The sequence below is a fragment of the Dipodomys merriami genome, unplaced genomic scaffold (assembly GCF_024711535.1).
Source record: "Dipodomys merriami isolate MVZ:Mamm:240054 unplaced genomic scaffold, mDipMer1.0.p SCAF_276, whole genome shotgun sequence".
Taxonomy (NCBI): Eukaryota; Metazoa; Chordata; class Mammalia; order Rodentia; family Heteromyidae; genus Dipodomys; species Dipodomys merriami.
Genome location: NW_027204226.1, coordinates 511,159 through 535,895, shown reverse-complemented (window position 1 = coordinate 535,895; position 24,737 = coordinate 511,159).

The following is a 24,737-nucleotide window of genomic DNA, read 5'->3' as shown; positions in this document are numbered from 1 at the left end:
GATTGCATAAGGTTGCAGAGCTTCTGCAGGGCAAATGACATTGCTAGCAAGATCAATAGAAAGCCCACCGATTGGGAGAAGATCTTTACTAGCCATACAACGGACAAGGGTCTCATATCTCAAATATACTTGGAACTCAAAAAATTAAACCACCCAACAACAAATCCTCAAAGAAACAACTGCCTAATAAATAAGTGGGCGAAAGATTTAACGAGAAGCTTCTCTGAAGAAGAAAGAAGGATGGCCATTAGACACATGAAGAAATGTTCAACATCCCTAGCCATAAAAGAAATGCAAATCAAAACAACATTGAGATATCACCTCACTCCAGTTAGAACAGCAAAAATCAAGAACTCTAACAACAACAGATGCTGGAGGGGATGTGGACAGAAAGGAACCTTACTTCATTGTTGGTGGGAATGTAAACTTTTTCGACCACTTTGGAAAGCAGTATGGAGGTTCCTCAGAAGACTTCACATAGATCTCCCCTATGACCCAGCAATCCCACTTTTGGGCATTTACCCAAATGTATACAAACAAGACCACACTAAAGCTACCAGCACAACTATGTTTATTGCAGCATTATTTACCATAGCTAAGATATGGAACCAACCCAGAAGCCCCTCAGTAGATGAATGGATCAAGAAAATGTGGTATATATACACAATGGAATTCTATGCCTCCATCAGAAAGAATGACATTTCCCCATTTGTTAGGAAATGGAAAGGCTTGGAAAAAATTATATTAAGTGAAATAAGCCAGGCCCAAAGAAACGTAGGTCTCATGGTTTCCCTTATTTGCAATATCTAGTATAGGTATGAGTCAAGCGGAAAAGGTCAGATAATGTGATGTTAGGAAAACGAACCCTTAAATATGTATTTTAATGTTTTCGTTTCTTTCATGCATGTGTTTCTAACGCATTTATAAGATTATTTCTTTGTTGCTTTGTATGTCCCTCCCCCACAGTGTAACCCCCGCTTTCACTTTATTTGATGTCAGTATAACATGTGGAGGAGAGGGGGACAAACAAGTCGTTTAAGGATTCTGGTGGATCTCTTGTAACAAGGAGAATTACAAAATGTCATGTCAAAGCAAGCTTTACAACGTCGGAGTGGGGGGGTAGGGGGGTATGATTGGGTGGGGGGAGGGGGGAGGCTGGGAAGGGAGGTGAAGGGTAAACAAAGGAGAAGGCTGCAATGCTTGGTAAGAAATGTATGCATTATCCTGCCAATGTAATTTTAACCCCTCTGTACAGTATGTTCTCAAATAAAATAAAATTAAAAAAAAAAAAAAAGAAAAGTCATTGATTCTTGGAGTCCATGACTCATCTGTATGATTCTAGTGAATAAGAAGGATGGCACTTGTGAGATAATGGTTCTCAGGCTGGTAGGGAATTTCATGAGGTTCTACTTCCATTTAACTACAAAAATTTCTGGGCTGGAGGCATGGTTCTAATGTTACACTGACTACTGTTACCAAAAACTGAGAGCATGAGGTATATTCAAGTCTCAAATTTGGAGAAAGAAAAAGTCCTTAAAAACAGAATTATAAATAGGAAATCAGAAACAAAAGAAATAAACTTATTGATACGGACAAAGCTTCCTAATGTGAACTATGGCGCAAATTCTAATATTTTGCATTTTCTTTCCTATACAGAAGAAATAAATGGTATTTCGACTTGACGAAACTAAAGTGTTAAACTGAATGCAGTAAATAATGACATTACATTATGTTTCCATAATTGAACTTGTTTTCCTACAAATTTATGAATAATGTAGCTATGGAAAAATGAATAAATATTGCATTTTCAAATAGGGTTATATATCCTTTACAAGTGTTGTCTAAACTTGATCTACACTGAAATGTTTGCCATTGATACCTTTCTCAAGATTCCAGAAGTTTATACTTTCAGTTGACCTTCCACAAAACTCAATCCCCAAACATAACTTTTTAGATTGTTCATGCAATCATATGAACAAAAACATATAGCATGAAATGTTAATTACTTTTATCTGCTGTCATTAATGTAGTATACCTAATATAATAAATTGTATACCCTGAGGGAAATAAGATTCTTCCTTCTAAATACAGACTTGCAGGCACACCCATACACACACACACACACACACACACACACACACACACACACACACACACACACACACACACACATACACACACACACACACACGAACACACACACACACACACACACACACACACACACACACACACACACACACACGTATTTACCACTCTGACTCAGGTTAAGTTCCAGACATTGTGTACCAGCAATGATCTAATAATCAAACTTTCCTGCCCAGACATAAATACATTCATAAATCCACACACACATAAACACCAGATTATTCAAAATAATGAGAATATTTTACAGAATCACCTAGCTCCTGAGCCATCTACTCCCTAATTTCATTCATTCATGACTATGCATTTTTCCTATTATATTTAAAAATCTCTTTGAGTTTCACTGATTAGCAAACAAAAATATGTTACATTATCATATAATAGAAAAGGTAGGCAAAATTACTTGTCCCTAGGTAATCTTTAATATATCTTATCAAAGACTTCTTTTTCCTTCTTCCAGAGTCTCTTTCTGGAATTTTGCCCTAATTTCTAATATTACATTACAAAGGACATGCCATATTCCTTAATTCACTTTTCCTAAAGGTTATACTATGGAGTTGAATCTCGTTTGCTTGCTTATTCTAAATTAAATTTTGTCAACAACTTGAATTATTTTTTATGTTATTCCTAAGCCATTTAAATGTAAAAAAGAACTGGAAATTTACCTTGGCAATGATTTGTGAGTGGCAGTAATGGATGGGGGAGATGAAAGACTTTAATCCTCTATATTGTCTTAAAAATGGCACTGTTATTTAAAGGGCTAATGGTATAGTAAGCTTTGAAGGTGTGTTCTTCTTATTTCATTTAGGAATATAAAAGTATGCTTTTTATCACATTCTTACCTGCAGAGAACTAGAATTATTTCCTTTTTAGTGTTTATGCCCAGCTACTACTATAGAGAAACCCACAAATAACTGCACAGCTGTGTTAGCTGCTCTAGATTTTGAAATTTTCATCTAGTAGCCCTAGTGATTTGAGCCAGATTAATGGGATAGTCACACAATAAACAATTACAAAGCACCACAATATACAATGACCACGTGCAAAATGACATTCTATTTGTTTCTTTATCATTTCTTTGTTTTCTTATTAATTGTCTTTTAAGGAGTTGTGGGCTGTTTATTTCTCATTATTGTTGATGTAACTTAAATAAATTTACCAGATTTTTCAAATAAAATAAAGAGATATAGAAAAGACATATTTAGCCACAAAATAAAGCTAAACATTTGAGTGATTTTTTTTCTAGTTCTTTTCTCAGTTATCCTCAAATAACATTGAGATGAGCCAAGCATATGTGTAAATTGACATGTATCAAGCACACAGAACTTCTATATCAACTTCACTGATTAAAGAAAATTATCACTTGCTTTATGTCTTAAGTAATCTACTTAAAACAAGTATAGTATTTTGATCGATAGACCTTATAATCTATGGAATTGATGCATTACGTAAGTATATGATTTCTTATTTCCACTGAATTACACTGAATTAATATTATATTTATTTAACTTTTTGCATATGAAATAATGACAGTCTTGAGGATAAAACATGCCTGTTTTCCATATTGGTTGCAAAAATGCAATATTTGGGAATTTTGAAAATTTAACTTTAAATCTGAACCTTCAAATTTCACTAGGACTTCAAATGTGTTATTTACAACTTTAATGTTAAAATAAAAGGCATTATTAGGGCATTCGGAAGAAGATGGCAGAGAAGAAACTGCATGATAAACAACCTCTCGCAGAGAAAGCAGTTTTAGTTTTCTGGTGCACATTCCTAGGCCAGAGAATTACACCAAGTGTCCCATCACAATACAGAGAGTTTCTTTAGCCAGAGAGGGAAAATCCAGGCAAGGAGACAGATCTGAGCACTTGCAGGTAGCCGCGGCTGTGGCAGGGAGAGCAGTGGTGGCCATAGCAGCCATACCTACAACATAGAGATTCAGGGACTAAGGCACCAGACAAGGCTGGGAAGCTGATTCTACTCAACACCAGCAAGAACTGACAAGGAGCAGATATCTTCATCCTGCAGATCGCAGGCCAGAGACGACCCAGGAACAAAGACACTGGCGTGAATAGAACCGTGACATCCGCACTGCTTCTCAAAGAGCAGAGGAGGGAAAGCCACCACTACCCCCACCAGAGATCTCCATCTTTGATACTGACAAGCCTGGCTGAGCAGCTAGCTTTAACTCAGGCCTTGGAAGAAAACAAAAGAGTCATTTAGCAGGTCACAGGAACCTCACCTGACCTGCCAGGCTCAGCTTCACCCAGCCCAGGCAGTGAAAACTCTGCCCCCAGAGGAGTGACTTTCTACACTGGGTAAACAGAGCCAGAGCTGCCCCTCCCTAAAGCAACCTAGAAAAACAATTGAAATTTAGTAAACATAAACCCTGAGAATGGCTCCAGGCTGGGCTCTGTGAGTTTCTCACAAACTAGCCCCTTAGGGCAAAGCTATTGTTTTCTGAAAGGCCTCAACTCTACCAAGAACTTAGCCTCATCACAGCATCTCCAAACTAGAAGAAACAGCCATCTCCCTCTTTTGTAATACTCAAAGCAGATCTCCCTCCCACTGAACTAGCCTGGGAGGCAGATCACAAAATCCTGGATAAAGCAGAGAATTTTTCTGCTTGATCAAACTGATTTAAGAAACCAATCAAACGTCAGGAAAACCAAATAGCACATTCAGACCAGAGACTCTACCAAGAGACGTGATGGGCACAAGAGAGATACAGGATCTTCTCATCAACTCCCTCCCCCCCCCAAAAATCAAAGAAATATTTTTGTACCTTTTAAAATTTTTGTTGAAAATTGTTTTCTATTAATTTTTTTACAACATAATTTTTATTTTAGATGTATATGTGTGTAAGTGTGCATGTGATTTTTTAAAATCTGAACTGATTTTTTGGGTTTGTTTCTTTTTTTATCCTTTTCATTCTTTTCATTTTTTGCTCTTTCATTCTTTTTTGTGTGACTTAATTGCTGTTCTGATCCTCCTCAGGTATATACCTGTTGTCAATAATTAGACCTTATCCCCCATTGTGTACACACTTAATACAGAAATGTATTACTCAGTTCAAAAACTCTTAGTCATAAATTCTTTAATAGCATTATTATTTTTATACACATATAAAGCCTATGTACAAACATGAAAAAGGAAATCAAACAAAACTTAGAAAGTGCCAAAACCTCCCCTGCTCCAGGATTGGAAGGATCAACATCGTGAAAATGCCAATATTTCCAAAGGCTATCTAAAAATTCAGTCCGATACCTAATCAATATTCCAACCTCATTCTTCAAGGAAATAGAAGAGGCAATCCCAAAATTCATAGAGAACAACAAAAGACCTCAAATAGCAAAAACGACCCTTAACAGAAAGAACAGTGCTGGAGGAATATCAATACCAAATTTCAAACTATATTACAAAGCAATAGTAATCAAAACACCTTGGGACTGGCACAAGAACAAACCTCAGGATCAATGGATTAGAAGTGAAAAATCAGAAATGAACCTACAGACATATAGCCAACTAATCTTTGATAAGGAAGTTAAAAAAATATAGGATAGAAAAAAGAAAACCTCTTCAGAAAATGGTGCTGGCAAAATTGGTTAATCACTTGTAGAAAACTAAAGATAGAACCTTATATATGACCCTGCTCCAGAACCAACATCAAATGGATCAAAGACCTCGGAGTCAAAGCAAACACTCTGAAAACATTACAGGACAGAATAGGGGAAACCCTAGTACTACTTGGCACAGGCCAAATTTTCTTAATTGAGACCCAGAAAACACAACAAATCAAAGAAAGGTTGGACAAATGGGATTGCATGAAATTGCAGAACTTCTGCATGGCAAAGGACATAATTAGAAGATCAATAGAAAGCCCACGGATTGGGAGAAGATCTTCAATAGTCATACAATGTACAAGGGTCTCATATTTAAAATATACCCGGAACTCAAAAAAATAAATCCCCCAACAACAAGTCCTCAAAAAAACTGCCCAATAAATAAGTGGGCTAAAGACTCAAAGAGAAACTTCTCTGAAGGAGAAAGAAGCATGACCAATAGACACATGAAGAATTGCTCAACCTCCCTAGTCATAAAAGAAATGCAAATAAAAACAACATTGTGATACCACCTCACCTCATAGAATGGCTATGATTAAGAACTCTAATAACAACATATGCTAGAAGGGATGTGGACAGTAGGGAACCCTACTGCATTGTTGGTGAGAGAAAAACTTGTTCAACCACTTTGAAAAGTAGTATGAAGATTCCACAAAAGACTCCACATAGATCTCTCGTATGACCCAACAATCCCACTTTTGGGCATTTACCCAAATGATCACAAATAAGACCATACTAAAGCTACCAGCACAACTATTTTTACTGCAGCATTATTTACCTTAGCTAAGATGGAAGCAACCAGACATCCCTCAGTAGATGAATGGATCAAGAAAATGTATATATTCACAATGGAATTCTATGGCTAAATTATAAAGAATGACATTGCACCATTTGTTCCGAAATGGAAAGATGGAAAAATTATATTAAGTGAAGTAAGCCAGGCTCAAAGAAACATAGGTCCCATGGTTTCCCTTATTTGCAATAACTAGTATATGTTTGAAACAAGCAGAAAAGGTCAGATAATATGATGTTAGGGACAATGAACCACAAGATAAATATTCAAATATTTTTTCTTACATGTGATTGTTACTATTTCTTTGTTGCTTTGAATGTCCCTCCCCCATGGTATAACCCTGCTTTCACTGTATTTGATGTTGGTATAATTTATGGAGGGGAAGGGAAAAAACAAATCGTTTAAATAGGGATACTGGTCGACCCATTACAACAATCAGATGTACAAGTCGTTATGTAGAAAAACGAACTTTACAAATTTTGCCGGGGCAGGGTTGATGGGGGTGGGAGTTGGGAAGGGATGAAAAGGAGAAAAAAAGGAGGAAACATCAATGCTTGATTAGAAATGTACGGATATCCTTGCCCATGTAATTGTAAACCCTATGTACGGTATTTTCACAATAAAAAATATCAATACTAAACACCTTAGAGAAATACAGATTATAACCTGTTATCTTTTCATTAAATTTGAACCACATATTTCTTCAATGAAATATAACTAAAAAATATCGTCCTTGAAGGCAATTAATCCTGGTTAAAACGTAATGTTCTAGAAACCCTAAATCCCAGAGAGCAGCTCCTGAAGCAGTTCTGGCACTATCACTTTTTATACATTCTGCTTAAACTCTTCTCTTTTCAATATCATTTGATGGCTATTATTTTGGAATTATGGCTAATATTTATTTGAGTGCTATTTTTAAAGAATACACCATTTAATATTGGTTCTCTTTCTGTAACTTTTTATGTCTAATTTATTCCCCAAAACACAGATATTTCAATTACATGAATTGGTTATTGAAGTTGAACGAGTGTGGAGAGGAAAAGAAGAAAAAAGATGTCTCTGTGGATATTTCATGTTAAAAATGTACCTATAAGCTATTTATCTTAAAATCATCTATTTTTCATTATGTTAGATTCTCATAAAATTTAATCTCTTAACTCACCCAATGAAAATGCAGCCTTATTTCATGCCTGCCAAAAGCAAACAACAAATTACTATTTATTTAAAAGGTATTTTTAAAATTTTTTAAAAATTATTTTTTATTTAAAATCTATATTAAAAAAATTAGCCAAGGCAAATGTTTTATTAGATAATTAACTCATGTTAAGACACTATAGTGGGAGCCAGACAGGGGAAAAAACTTTATTCTTCGTCGAGCTACTCTGTTTTACTTCACTTATTTCTGAAAGAATGAAATTCTGGCTGTGAAGCCTCTTGCTTGATATCCACAAAGTGTCATTCTTCCTTTATTAATAGGAGAATTTGGAGAAAGGATGAAAATTCACACTAAAAAAAGAGAAGAGAAAAAGAGAAGGATATCCTGGATGAGTGAGCAAACGGTGAACTATTAATGACAGCATCCATACGTCCAGGGCCTGGCTACACTCTCATCAGGCTCTGTGAGATTCTCGCCATTCAAACATACAACAGACAAGTTGAGTCTTGCTTACCTTCACTCAGTCATCTTCGTATGAGTCCAGTGGATGTTGGGTATAGTTTTTGTTTGTTGTTTGGGGATTATTTCCTCTTCCTTCTCCCGCACCTCAATTTTCAAACGGTTTGTGGCTGATGTTAAGGGATTAAGTACTGAGTACTAAGAGACAAAGTACTGAGTACTTGGAACTGTCAAACTGATCAAGGAACTCCTATCTAAGAAAGTGCAGTTCTTCATAAGCTGTGTCATACCATCATTTGGCCCTCTGGAAAAGTAGAAACAAGTCTTAATAGTGCCTTTTTAATTGTATCCTCTAGTATTATAGATGTAGGACAGTACTGTATCATCCATCTGTGATTATAAATAACTTGTACCTGCTTTATGATACGTAGAAGTAGTGAATGTGTTTTATCAGAGCTATTTTTAATGATGTTTCTCAAGAATGTTTTCTTTCCAATAAGAAATAAAACTCTCCCTCTTTGCAGACCAGATGATCTTGTATTTAAAGAATCCCATAGATTCCACTCCCAAATTACTCAAGCTGATTCAAAACTTTGGCAAAGTAGCAGGGTATAAAACTAACCCCGCAAAATCAATGGATTTTCTGTATGACAACAATGAGAAAAGTGTGGCTGAAATTAGGAAAGCAACTCCATTTGTAATAGCCCAACAAAAAATAAAATACCTAGGAATCAACTTAACCAAAGAAGTGAAGGACCTCTATGATGAAAACTTTAAAATCTTGAAAAAGGAAATCAACACAGAACATAGAAAATGGCAAAACCTCCCATGCTCCTGAATTGGAAAGATTAACATCATGAAAATGGCAATACTTCCCAAGGATATCTTCAAATTCAAAGCAATACCCATCAAAATTCCAACCTCGTTCTTCAAGGAAATAGAAGAGGCAATCCAAAAATTCATATGGAACAATAAAAGACCCTGAATAGCATAAACGCTCCTCAACGGAAAGAACACTGCTGGAGGAATATCAATAACAAATTTCAAACTCTACTATAAAGCCATAGTAATCAAAACAGCTTGGTATTGGCATAAGAACAGACCTCAGGACCAATGGAATAGAATTGAAAACCCAGAAATGAACCTACAAACCTATAGCCATCTATTCTTCGATAAGGGAGCTAAAACAATAGAATGGAAGAAAGACAGCCTCTTCAGTAAATGGTGCTGGCAAAATTGGTTAACTACTTGTAGAAAACTAAAGCTAGACCTTATATATAACCCTGCACCAGAATCAACTCTAAATGGATCAAAGACCTCGAAGTCAAAGCAGACACTCTGAAAGCATTACAGGATGGAATAGGAGAAACCCTAGGTCTCCTTGGCTCAGGCCAAAATTTTCTGAATAGAGACCCGGAAACACAACAAATCAAAGAAAGGCTGGACAAATGGGATTGCATGAAGTTGCAGAGCTTCTTCATGGCAAAGGACATAGCTAGCAAGATCAATAGAAAGCCCACGGATTGGGAGAAGATCTTCACTAGCCATACAATGGACAAGGGTCTCATCTAAATTATACTTGGAACTCAAAAAATTAAATCCCCCAAGAACAAATCCTCAAAGAAACAATTGCCCAATAAATAAGTGGGCTAATTACTTAAAGAGAAACTTCTCTGAAGAAGAAAGAACGATGGCCAATAGACACATGAAGAAATGCTCAAACTCCCTAGCCATAAAAGAAATGAAAATCAAAACAACATTGAGATACCACCTCACTCCAGTTAGAATGGCAAAAATCAAGAACTCTAACAACAACAGATGCTGGAGGGGATGTGGACAGAAAGGAACCTTATTTCATTGTTGGTTGGAGTGTAAATTTGTTCAACCACTTTGGAAAGCAGTATGGAGTTTCCTCGAAAGACTTCACATAGAGCTCCCCTATGACCCAGCAATCCCACTTTTGGGCATTTACCCAAATGTTTACAAACAAGACCACACTAAAGCTACCAGCACAACTATGTTTATTGCAGCATTATTTACCCTAGCTAAGATATGGAACCAACCTAGATGCCCCTCAGTAGATGAATGGATCAAGAAAATGTGGTATATATACACAAAGGAATTCTATGCCTCCATCAGAAAGAATGACATTGCCCCATTTGTTAGGAAATGGAACAACTTGGAAAAAATATATTAAGTGAAGTAAGCCAGGCCCAAAGAAACATAGGTCCCATGGTTTCCCTTATTTGCAATATCCAGTATATGTATGAGTCAAGCAGAAAAGTTCAGATAATGTGATGTTAGGGAAATGAACCCTTAGGTATGTATTTTAATGTTTTTTCTTTCATGCGTGTGTTTCTAACTCATTTATTAGATTATTTCTTTGTTGCTTTTTATGTCCCTTCCCCACAGTATAACCCCTGCTTTCACATATTTGATGTCAGTATAACTTGTGGAGGAGATGGGGAAAAACAAGTCGTTTAAGGATACAGGTGGACCTGTTGCAACAATGAGAAGTACAAGTTGTATGTCTGTTCTGCGGGGGGGAGGATGGGGGGAGGAATGTGTGAGGGGGACGGGAGAGGGTTGGAAAGGATGTGAAGGGTAAACAAAGGAGAAGGCTACAATGCTTGGTAAGAAATGCATGCATTATCCTGCCCATGTAATTGTAACCCCTCTCTACAGTATGTTCACAAATAAAATTAAAAAAATGTTTTCTTTCCAGATGATGATTCAGAAGTTAAAAAAAATGGTGCCAGGTACCACAACAGTAACAGAACTTCGCATTTTTATGGGGTTTTGTTTTTTTTATCTTTTTTTCTTTTTATTAATGGATGTGCTGGGTGTCTAGTTTTGTTCACATGACTGCAGAACCTGGAAAAGCTATTGCTGCTATTGATGCATAACATACTGCTATTATTTCTCTCTCTCTCTCTCTCTCTCTCTCTCTCTCTCTCTCTCTCTATATATATATATATATATATATATATATATATATATATATGTGTGTGTGTGTGTGTGTGTGTGATTTGAATTTTTGTAAACTTTAGCTGTGCTGTCAAAGTTGGAAACAGTGTCCCAGTTTACCGTGTTGAGTTGGTCTTGTACAGAAATTAATAGCCATATTGGTCTAAAAATATTAAACTTAATTTTTTCCATTTGTACAGGGGTAAATGCACTCTCTTAAATATGCAAGGTCTTATCTACGTGGGTTCGATTACAGAAACGAATAAAGTATTCTCTAAATAATGAAAAAATGATGAGAAATCTAACATTTTGTTTTTCCTCATCTTAATCACGATGTCTGGGTAATGATTGTGGATAATAAATACAGTGCTCTAGAGTGATTAAACCCATTTATACAAAAAGCTAACTACAAAAGTGATCATATGGAGAATGCTTCTTTATAAAAAAAAGTGTAGTCGCATCAAACAGGAAATTTTATCTATTTGCTTATTTCTTGTTTAGTATTTGTTAAATTCTGGTGTGCCATACTCAACTCTCATAAAAGTATACAAGGATGGTAAGAATCTAATATCATGTATCATATTCTAATAATAGCTTAATTCTTGCTGTCTTATATGTATGTGGCTGTATTTGACTTTTGACTCAATTTCACATGGTATATTCCTCCAGTATATAAGCTGAAGGAAGATTACCTCTGGAAATATGCTATTTTTATATTGAAGGGAAAACAAGTCAGCTGTTAGACACAGAGAATGGGACAGAAATCCCCTAGAAATAGCCTGTCGCCATCTCTGGTTCACTTTTGTAAACTGAAGTAGCTCACATGACCCATCGTGACATTGCAGAGTAGAGTTAAATCTGAACTACAGGGAGCTGATTCATGACATAGGGTAGTATGCCAAAATATGCAACACTTGTGATGAAGAGGGAAAAAAATGAGAACTATAATACAGTCAATCATACTTGCTATCACATGTCTCTGCAAGAAGGAAGTTATTATGTATCTTTGTTTCTAAAACTACTGAGATCTTCAAATCATGTCTTTAATGCTCGGATGTTACAGGAATTAGAGAACATTTTGATACTGAGACACCATAACATCTCATAGAAAGCTGGAGTAATCATTTCAATACTACATTTTGTTCTGCTAGAAGAAACCATTTTAAAGACAATACTTTATACTTTGTTACTTAGTATCATTTTTTCCCAGAAATGGATTTTGTTAATATATGTGACTATCCACCAGAATAAATGCCTTCATTTATCTGAATCTTGTGCAAATAGCATAGTCAATTAGATGTAAATGGGAGCTCATCAGTAGCACTTTTTAAAAATGCAAAAAATGTGGTCAGGGAACCATTATACATATTTTTCAACCATCACCTTCCACATCCTCCTTCTTCCTTCCTAGGAAACACATCCAATGAATAAAAAGGCTTAGATATTTGGAGCTTGACCATGAAAGTGGAAGCAGAAAATTATGGATGTCGGAGATGACTGTTAAGAGTGTTTTACATAATAATGTCACATGTAACAGCCCTATCAGTCCTGCAGGTTTTAAGAGTGTATTTCCTTAGTGATGTGATGGGAATGTCAGCCTTACTGGACTTAGTATTGTTTCCACTTCTTCTCTACCACTTGGCCGAAATTATAATACGTAGTAATGGAATGAAATATTAATGCCATCTTAAGAAAGTCATTTAGGTCTCTGAAAATGTGACTTCATTGTACAGTTATTGCCTAGCATGAATGAATACCTGGGATCAATTCTTTAGTACCAAATAAATAGAAAAAGACAAACTGTAAATGGTGCTGTGCCTCAAGGGGTAGAGTGCTACCCTTGAGCAAAAAAATCCAAAACAAAACAAAAACTCCTCAGTAACAGACCCCTGGCCCTCACTTCAAGTTCCAGGACTGGAAAAAAATACATTTAGTTAGTAAATGCAAAATAAAGAACCCGTATTTGGAAAATATAATTGCTCCTTCCATGCTGATACGTGACAATAGTCCTTAATTCATGTAGTTTATCTATATTAGAATACTGTGTTGAAAAAAAAAGTTTTGTTAATAAGTCATGGCTATTAATGCCAGGAGTGTGCTTAGATATCAGGTAAAAATTAATTCTGGAAATTCAAAGTTTCCAGGATTTTGTGTGGTCACTGCTAATCACAAAGAGAAGGGTAGTCTAAGTGAGATTTAGAAATCTTTTTGGACATTCATGGCACCAAAAAAGAAGGGGCTAATTAACAATTGTGACAGAAGAGAAGGAATAACTCCAGATGGAAGGAATAAATGATAATAATTACTAAGTTATACCAGCAACTGTTCTAGGGAACCATTTTTGGTTATTGAAGAACTAGTTATCAAGTAGGCTTATTCCTCATTGCCTTTAGCATGCTAAATCTCGTTGGCTAGTTCTTAATCTCTGAGTGATAAGTTGTATCTCCTTCTATGCTGTTCTTTCATACCTGATCTCCTTTGCTTTCTAAAGATCTCAGTCTTTCTATATTTCTCTATGAGCATTTCCTGATACTAAACACACCTAAACAGATGGCAGCGGGTACTAATGTAAGGGTCCCATTGCTCATGATTCATTAATGTAACAACATGGAAAAGGAGGACATATTTATTGCTACCTCAATTTTTCTGAACAGCTACAATGTCAGCATTTGATTCAAATTTCCATTTTTTTGTCTACATAGTGTCATGAAGTGCACATAAATACAAATATGAGCCAGGTGCTGGTGGCTGACGCCTACAATCCTAGCTACTCAAGGAGGTTGAGACCAGAGGATTGCAGTCCAAAGCAAGCCTGATCAGGAAAGTACATGAGACTCTTATCTTCCAATAACCACCAGAATCCTGGAAGTAGTGCTGTACCTAAAGTGGTAGAGTGCTCACCTGCAGCTGAAGAGCTGAGGGACAGTACTCAGGATCAGATTTCAAGCCCCCTGGCCAAAAAAATGCAAATATTATTTTAAGTTTCCCCAAAAGGAACTATGAAGTCAAGAGTTATGTTCCCAAGCAGAAAAATAATTCCAAAATGATTCAGTGCACCTACTTTTGTGGAGTTATTTACGTTATGGCATCTTTGATGGGCATATTCTCTTCCTTTAAAAATTGTCCAATATTAACTTTATAATAAACTTCATCTAGTATTTCTTGGTTCAAAACAGAAATCTTAATACAATTGATGTCACTTGGCTTTCTTACTTTCTCATTTCAAAGCCACCCAGGTAGGAGAGTCTGTTATACTCTTATCTGTAATTAAACACCAAAAAAGCCAGAAGTGAAGTTTTGGCTCAGGCAGTAGATTACTAGCTTTCGGGGAAGTTGGACAGGAAAGACAATTGTTCAGGGACATAGTCCAGCCTGTGAGTTCAAGCGCGAGAATCAGCACAAACTAAACAAACAAACAAACAAACAAGGAAAAAAACTCACATATTACTTTGGGACCATCCTTAAAGCACTGGTTTGAGAAGAGGCTCTTTTGCTGATCATACTCACTGAATGCTGCTTTTTTGTAATCCTTATTGTGATGGAGAACTCAGGACAAGACTAAAGGAATTGATAACTGACTCATTCAACAAGAGAAACATCTCAGTAGTGAAATATCCATGCATAAGGCACATTAAAACCTCCCTGTAGTAGAGCACTTTACAGTAGAACACTTTTTTTTTTCCTTACTTATTTTTTAAAATATTTTTATTGTGAAAATACTGTGCAGAGGGGTTACAATTATTTGATGTCGGTATAATTTGTGGAGGGGAAGGGAAAAACAAGTCGTTTAAATAGGGATACAGGTGGACCCCTTGCAACAATGAAAAGTACAAGTTGTCATGTCGAAAACGAACTTGACAACTTTGGTTTGGGGGGGCGGGGGAGGCTGGGAACGGATGGGAAGTGTAAACAAAGGAGGAGGCTACAATGCTTGATAAGAATTGTACTCATTATCTTTTAAAAACAATGTTATTTCCTTGTGTTTTATGCTGGTATTCAAATGGCTTGTGTTTTATGCTGGTATTCAAATGGCATGTTGATTCCTTTTGTAATATTCTCAACTAGAAGTTTAGAGACAAGTTGTATATGAGTAATGAACACACATGAAAAAGTCAGGCACAGAATTTCCTCCAATCCTTAGATTCTTTTCTTGTACAGTAAAAAGGAACACACAAATTAACTTGCACTTTGTCATTTCTCTATGTTCAATTCCTCTCTTGGGATCAGTTTCCACTTACAGTGACAGTTCCTGCCACTTACTTCCAGGAACAATCTATGGCATTGCTCGAGGTAAACTAAATGTTTTCTGGCTTCATTGAAATAGCACAAAGACATCTTTGGACATGAGGTAACACGAGTTTCAGAGACAACTTAGTAAATACAACATATAAAATTTAAATGGCTTATAAAAACACTATCCATGTATATATGGCCATAAAAGAAGATGTTAAGTGAAATGAACCCCAAGATAGGGACACAATTTGTTTTTTTTTCCTTTTTGCTATTGTTTTTAATGTATCTAAAATGTCCTATGTTTTTTTTTTGGTTTCTCTTTTATGTCTCCCATGGTATAACACCTGTTTTCATTGGATTTGAGGTAAGTGCCCTGCATCTTGTATATACATTTTTCTAATGTGGGGAGGGGAAGGGAAATAAAATGCTGAAAGAAAGATACAGGATGACTTATAGGAACAATCAGATGAACAAGACACTATGTAGAAAATGAACTTTACAATTTGGGGAGTGGAGGGGGAATTGTGTAGATGAAGAGGGAAGGGATACCACAGGAAAAACAAGAGGATGTAACAAAGCTCAATAGAAATGTACTCATTACCTTACTTATGTAACGCTAACCCCTCTGTACACTATTTTCACAATAAAAACATGAAAGAAACCATTATCCAGAGTACATTAAGTTCAAATTTCAAAAGTGCTCTGTAAATTAAATTTAACTGGGAAGAAGATTCTCAGAAAAGTTTATTTTTTGTGAGTGTGTGTGTTGTGCATTATTTCCCAAGTGTAGATAAGTTAACAGGAGAAGAAAAATAGGAATAATAGGAGAAAGAAAAGTTCTGTGCTTAAGTATAATTGTTCAATTTACTATAGAAGACTCTGCAAATAGGACAACATTGAACCAATAAAGCCAGTCACTATGTAGATCTATGGGAGTGACATAGAGAAAGGATTAATACTAAGTGGAACATGAAGGAAAAGTCCACTCTTTCATCTTCTATCTCTAAATCATGGTTGCTAATCATGCAAAATTGTAAAACATAGACTGGAAGAATAATTCTGGTTCCCAAGCAAGTTAGATATAAGAGCATGGATTTAACTGGAAAAAAAGTCTATGTTGAGATAGCACGAATTATACTAGTAATAAACTGGTGACCAAAAACTCATTTCTTTTTCTTTCTTTCTTTCTTTTTTTCTTTCTTTCTTTCTTTCTTTCTTTCTTTCTTTCTTTCTTTCTTTCTTTCTTTCTTTCTTTCTTTCTTTCTTTCTTTCTTTCTTTCTGTCCTTCCTTCCTTCCTTCCTTCTTTCTTCCTTCCTTTCTTTCTTCCTTTCTTTCTTTCTTTCTTTCTTTCTTTCTTTCTTTCTTTCTTTCTTTCTTTCTTTCTTTCTTTCTTTCTTTCTTTCTTTCTTTCTTTCTTTCTTTCTTTCTTTCTTTCTGATGATCGTGGCGGTGCTTGAAGTCTGGGCCTGGGCAATGTCTCTCCGTTTTTCAGCTCAAGGCTAGCACTCTACTTCTTGAGCTGCAGTGACACTTCCAGTTTTCTGGTGGTTAATTGGAAATAAGTGCCTCAGAATATTTATTTCCTATTCGTGCTGGATTTGAACTGCAATCCTCAGATCTCAGCCTCCTGAGTAACTAGGATATAGGCGTGCGATCAAGTGATGCAATACTAGTCATGAGCAAGATTTCTGAATAAGGTTGCTTAGACTTTTGCATGCACCATGCAAACATACACATACACATAGAGGCACTTATATGAGCAAACACCTGCACAAATGAAACAACTCTCAGAATGTGGAGAAAAGTTAGAAAATAATAGAAAATATATCCTGAGGAAGACTAGATCAAGTTATAATTTTTATTATTGGAAGTCCTCAAGTGAAATTTCTTCAAAGATGTTTGACAGTGTTACATAGGTAGAGTCCAGAGATAATAGAAAAGTCAAGTAATCATTATTAAAGGTATCGGATCCATGGAAGAATGAATCACAGACCCCTGCAGGTGCATCTCAAAATGTTCATATCCTGTGTCAAATGTTAGAATGTCTTTGAAAATAGTACATAAACAGTCTGAGCAGTCAGTCTAATAGATAAGATCATCGGAGAAGTTCAGAATTGCTAGTCTGTATCTAGATTAAATAAACCAACAAACTATGGCAGGGCAATGTGATACAAGCCTGGTAGTCTAGCACTCAGGCTAAGACAGGAGATTAGAGAGTGCATATACATAGCGATATCTTCTCTGGACCAAATAGTATAATTTTGGCTCTATGAAACATTCCGAACAACAAGAAAGGGATACACAGTAGGAAGTTTGGGCTAATTTTTCCATTATGTTTTGAGTAGTCAAGTTTCCTATTGAAATGCAATTCATATATACTCCTCAGTTGTGTTTTAAATGCTCTCTTCATTACAGAACATTACTAGATGCAAAATGGCTCCTGATTTCCGATAAAAAAATTGAGAAAGTAATCATGATTCTGTTGGATTCCAAAGAAATGATGAAGGATTACAAATATTTAAGCCTGGAGACATAACAAAGTTCATTTAATGTAGGACTTTGTAGAATTTGTTAAGTTAGAATTTAGATTTAAAATAAATATTTTGGTTTTCTTTGTAATTTTATATTCTATAGGATACTACAAAATTATTTTTAAGTAGAGGGTATAATTGACAAATTCACCTATGATTGTGGCATTCTATTTGCCTAAAATATTCTTTCAAGGAAGGTATAATTAGAATTTAGTTAATAGATAAATCCAACAGTTCATGAATAAACTGATAATGTGAATAATCTAGACAGAGTTGCCAACAATTGGATGATATTAATTAACAAATTTAGAAAAAGCAATTTTTGAGGCTTTGGTGTAACATGATACGAAGAAAATAATTGTGTGATGAATTGGTTCTTCAATCTATTCATAATTCAGGAGGAAATTTCCTTAATTACATGCCTCTGTATACAATGAGCAAAATGCTAAGGTTAGAGTTGGTTTTTATTTTATTTTGTTTTTTGGTTTGTCCTCAGACTTGAACTCTGGGTCTGGCCACTCTCTCTGAGCCTGTTTGTGGTCAAGCTTCATGCCCTACCATTTCAACATCAATGCCACTTGTGTCTGGCTTTTCCTGATCAGTTTATTGGAGAGAAGAATGTAAAGAATCTTCCTGCCTGTGTGGGCTTTGAACCATCATCTTCTGATCTTAACCTCATGAATACCTATGATAGATAAAAATATAAATATAAATAATATTTGCAAGTGTTCTGATTTCTAGAATACCACTGGGGGGAAATGATGCAGCAATGTTTAGTGTAGTGTTCTTTCCACAATAGGAAGGGCATCACATTAGCAGAAGTGTACTATTTTTCCACAATAGAGGTAAGCTATTCATGATGTAAATTAAGGAATATTATGGTGCACCTTACAAGTTGGAAACTGTTGAGCTAAGATGACTTCATGGCATAAAAGTTTGGGATTGATGGTCATAGACATAATAGCTCAATCTGATGAATAAATGTTTACTCTTGAGGAAGTAATTATTACACATGCTTCGTAGCTATATCCTCTACTAGAATGTGGCTATTTTTTCTGTTGATTTCTCAATATGAAACACCCCATTGGAAACTGCAGCTATTGCAGAATTAAATAACATGCAAACAGGTACTATTTTTAATATCTCTGGTATGGAAGGTTCAGAATTTGAAAATGAAAAGTTAGTAGTTGTAGGAATTGTGAAGAACATATATATTCTGTCCTCTTAACAATTATTCAGTTTCAAAAGTTAGGAGATTCCAGAGAATTAAACTGTCTTCTGTTTCACTATGAGACAAAACTAAAATTATTGGGTTTTTTTCAAAATAATGGCAAGTATATTGTGAAAATATTGTATAGTTGGAAAACATTCACGTTGGAGAACCTCTGATAAAGAAAGGAGTCATTAATTCAAATTAGATGCCTAATAGTGTTCATTTTTAAAAAAGGTAATACACATGGAATAATATTTACTATAGCAATACAGTGCAATTATATTTTAGGGAACTTATTTTTAGGGGTTGCAGTAATTATAAAGTAGTGAATACATAACATGTCTAAATTTTACCCACTCCCTCATGTTTCTCATACTTTTCCTTTACCCCAATACCCCTCACAAGATGTAATGTAAATTTTCAACATGTTGTCTTGTGAGTATTGCTATTGAATTGGTTTTCCCTTTGTTCTTTGTCTCCCCACTTTTTTGTTCTTCTTCCCTTGCTAAATTAAGATAATGCTATATACAATCAACAAGTACCGAAATCAAATAGAGCAGGGGATAAACCAAGGGGAATACACAAAAGAAAATAGAAATCACATAGTACATTAAAAACAACAACCACAAAGCAAAACCTACATTTCCATATCTAGGTGTTCATTTTGCTCAACAAGATCTTATATTGTCCTATATATATATATATATATATATATATATATATATATAGCTTTTGAGGCATTCTGCGCATCTGCTAGAACTATCCTAGACATTTCCTATTATTACAAATGAGGGAAACCATGGAAACTGTTTCTTTGTGTCATGTTTATTTTATTTAGAAGGATTTTTTCCAAGTCTTTCCATTTCTTTATGAATTGGAAGCATATAATTCCTCTATCTATCTATCTATCTATCTATCTATCTATCTATCTATCTATCTATCTATCTATCAATCAAACCACATTTTGTCAATTCATTCAGCTACTGAGTGGCATATTGGTTTAAAACATGATTGCATGTAAGTATCTCTTAGGGTCATTCAAAAATGACAGATGCCACCTCTCCAGACATACTTAAATCATGAATTCTACGTAAGGAAGGATTTTTTTGGTGGTACAAGTGTTGAGAAATATGGATGAGAGTGTAATGTATATATTCAACTGAATTAGGCAGGATAGTAGTGACAAAATATTCCCTTGAGAAAGATATAGGAGGCTGCCAGAAGTATGAAGAAATTCAGATAATTTTGAAGAATTTGGAAATGCAAGCTCAAGTATGTCTATTTAATTGAAAGTTATGTAAGTGCAAGGTCAAAAGATGGGGAAGAGAAGAAAATAACTGACAGCAGATCATTATCCTAAGTTAGAGTATAGAAAGACATAATCTAGAATTTGGAGGAAGATGTCAGAAGAGAAGTTGGAGGCTAAACAATCTCTCTCATAGACAGCAGGTATAATGTTCCAGTGAACAGTTCTAGGCTAGAGAATCACACCCAGTTTGCCAGCACAGTACAGAGAGTTAGGCCAAAGAGGGAAAATTCAGGCAAGGAGACAGATCTGAGCAGCACAGGCGGGAGCCGCCATACCTACAGTGTCAAAGACAAAGATGCCAGACAGCACACAGATTCTACTCAACACCAGCAAGAACTGATAAGGAGCAGATATCTTCATCCTGCAGATCGCAGACCAGAGATGGCCCAGGAAACAAGACTCTGGCGTGAGTAGAGCCCTGATATCCTCACACCTTCTTAGGTTCAGAGGAGGGAAGGACACCCTTCCCCCACCACCAGAGATCTCCACCTTTGATACTGACAAAGGCACAGCTGAGAAGCTAGCTCCAAATAAGGCCTTGGAAGCCTTGGGAAGTAGATCACAGGAACCTGACCTGATGAGCCAGGCTCAACTCCACCCATGGGAAAGTCACCTATCCCAAGCAGAGGAACTCTGCCCATGGAGGAGTGGCTTTCCTCACTGGGTAAATAGAGCTAGAGGCTCCCCCTTCTGAAAGTAGCCTAGACAATCAATTGAAATTCAATGAACATAAACACTGAGAATGGCTCCAGGCTGGGCTCTGTGAGTATCTCAGAAACTAGCCCCTCAGGGAAAAGCTGCTGTTTGCTGAGAATCCTCAACCATACCTAGAAACTAGCCTCATTACACTATCTCCAAACTAGAGGGAAGACCCATCTCCCTTTTTTTGGAATACTCAAAGCAGTTCCACCTCCCACTGGACTAGCGTGGGAGGAGGATCACAAAATCCTGGGTTAGGCAGAGCATTTTTCTGCCTGCTCAAAGAAACTGACTTAAGAAACCAATCAAGCCACGGAAAATCAAACACCAGAAGCAGACCAGAGACTCCACCAAGAGACTCTTTAAGGACACACTGGAGATTCAGGACCTTCCCATTCCCCCACCCCAATAAAAATCAAAGAACTCTTATTGTAACTTTTTATTAATTTATATTTTTCAACTTATTTTCTATTAATCATTTTTCATCACATAATTTTATTTTAGGTGTATATGTATGTATGCTTTGTTTTTAAATCTCTTCTGACCATTTAGTGCCCCCTTTATTTTGATTTTTTTCATGTATTTTCTCTTTATTTTTTGCATGACATAATTGCTGGTCTGCTCATCCCCAGATATATACCCTTCCTCGATTATTAAACTTTATCCCCCATTATGTACACACTTAACCCAGATATTTATTACTCCATTCACAACCTCTTAGGCTTAAATTCTTTAATAGCAGAATTATCTCTTTTTACTTATGTAATTTTCAAGTAACTAATTTTAAGAACTTTTATTTTTTAGTTTTTTTATGTCTCCCTTCTATTCCTCCCCTCCTGTCATCCTATCCTTTTCTTCTCTCAAAATCATTTCTTTAAATTTAAATAATTTTAAATTTTTCACTTTTTAAATTTAAGTTTTTCTTTTTCCATTTTTAATGTCTCTTCTATGAGAACTTTCACTACCAAACTCATTCTATGAATCAATCATAACCCTCATCCCAAAACCAGGCAGGGACTCATCAAAGAAAGAGAACTATAGACCCATTTCTTTGATGAATATTGATGCAAAACTTCTCAAAAAATTTTTGGCCTATCGACTTCAACAATTTATCCAAAAAATCATACACCACTATCAAACAGAATTCATTTCAGGGATGCAAAGCTGGTTCAATATATTCAAATCAATTAGTATAATTCATCACATCAACAAGAACAAGGATAAGAACCACATGGTTATCTCAGTAGATAGAGACAAATCATTTGACAAGATCCAATGCCCCTTTAGGATGAAGGTTCTGGAAAAAATTAAGAATCCATGGAACATTCCTCACTACAATAAAGGCTGTATATGACAAACCTACAGCCAGCATTATACTTAATGGTGAAAAACTAAATCCATTTCCTCTTAACTCAGGAATGAGACAAGGATGTCCACTCTCTCCACTTCTCTTCAATCTAGTATTGGAATGCCTAGCTATAGCTATAAGACAAGATGAAAACATAAAAGGGATCCAAATAGTGAAAGAAGTAAAACTCTCCTTCTTTGCAGATGACATGATCCTGTATTTAAAGAATCACATGGATTCCACTCCCAAATTACTCAAGGTGATTCAAAAGTTTGACAAAGTAGCAGGGGATATAATTAACCCCCCATAATCAATGGCTTTGCTCTATGCCAACAATGAGAAAAGTGTGTTTGAAATTAGGAAAGCAACTCCATTCATAATAGACCAACAGAAAATAAAATACCTAGGAATTAACTTAACCAAAGAAGTGAAGGACCTCTATTATGAAAACTTTAAAACGCTGAAAATGAAATCAAAACAGAACTTAGATAGTGGCAAAAACTCCCATGATCCTGGATTGGAAAGATCAACATCATGAAAATGGCAATACTTACCAAGGGTATCTGCAAATTCAATGCGATATTTATCAATATTCCAACCTCATTCTTCAAGGAAATAGAAGAGGAAATCCAAAAATTCATAGGGAACAGTAAAGGACTCTGAATAGCAAAAATGATCCTTAACAGAAAGAACAGTGTTGGCAGAATATCAATAGCAAATTTCAAACTCTACTACAAAGCCATAGTAATCAAAAGAGCTTGGTACTGGCACAAAAACAGACTTCAGGACATTGGAATAGAATTAAAAACTCAGAAATGAACCTACAGACCTATAGGCATCTAATCTTTAATAACGGAGATAAAAAAGTAGAATGGAAGAAAGACAGCCTGTTCAGTAAATGGTGCTGACAAAACTGGTTAACTACTTGTAGAAAACTAAAGCTAGATGCTTATATATCACACTGCACCAGAGTGAACTACAAATGGATCAAAGACCTCAGAGTCAAAGCAGACATTCTGAAATCATTACCGGATGGAATAGGAGAAACCCAAGGTCTCCTTGGCACAGGCCAAAATTTTCTTAATAAAGACCCAGACACCCAACAAATCAAAGAAAGGTTGGACAAATGAGATTGCATAAAATTGCAGAGCTTCTGCATGACAAAGGACATAGCTAGCAAGATCAATAGAAAGCCCATGGATTGGGAGGAGATCTTCACTAGCCACACAATGGACAAGAGTCTCATATCTAAAATATACCTGGAACTCAAAACATTAAATCGCCCAATAACAAATCCAAAAAGAAACAACTGCCTAATAAATAAGCGGGCTAAAGTCTTAAAGAGAAATTCTCTGAAGAGTAAAGGATGGCCAATAGACACGTGAAGAAATGCTCATCATCTCTAGCCATAAAAGAAATGCAAATCAAAACAACACTGAGATACCACCTCACCCCAGATAGAAAGGCTGTAATCAAGAACTCTAATAAAAAACGGTTGGTGGAAGGGATGTGGAAAGAAGGGAAACTTACCACATTGTTGGTGAGAGTGTAAACTTGTTCACTCACTTTTTAAAGCAGTATGGAGGGTCCTCCAAAACTTCACATGGAGCTCCCCTATGATCCAGCAATCCCACTTTGGGGCATTTACCCAAATGATCACAAACAAGGCCACACTAAAGCTACCAGGACAACTATGTTTATTGAAGCATTATTTACCATAGCTAAGATATGGAATCAACCCAGATGCCCCTCAGTAGATGAATGGATCAAGAAAATGTGATATATATACACAATGGAATTCTATGCCTCCATCAGAAAGAATGACATTGCAAAATTTGTTAGGAAATGGAAAGACTTGGAAAAAATTATATTAAATGAAATAAGCCAGGGCCAAATAAACATAGGTCCTATGGTTTCCCTTATTTACAATATCTAGTATATGTCTGAGTCAAGCAGAAAATGTCAGATTAGTTGATGTTAGGGAAATGAACCCCAAGATAAGTATTCAAATGTTTTTTTTTTCTTTCATGCGATTGTTTCTAACATATTTATAAGATTATTTATTTGTTGCTTTGTATATCCATTCCCCACGGGATAACTCCTACTTTCACTGCATTTGATATTGTTATAATTTGTGGAGAGGAAGGGCAAAAACAAATCATTTAACTAGGGATACAGGTGGACCCATTGGAACAATGAACTGTACAAGTCGTTATGTCAAAAAACGAACTTTACAACTTTGATCGAGGAAGTGGGG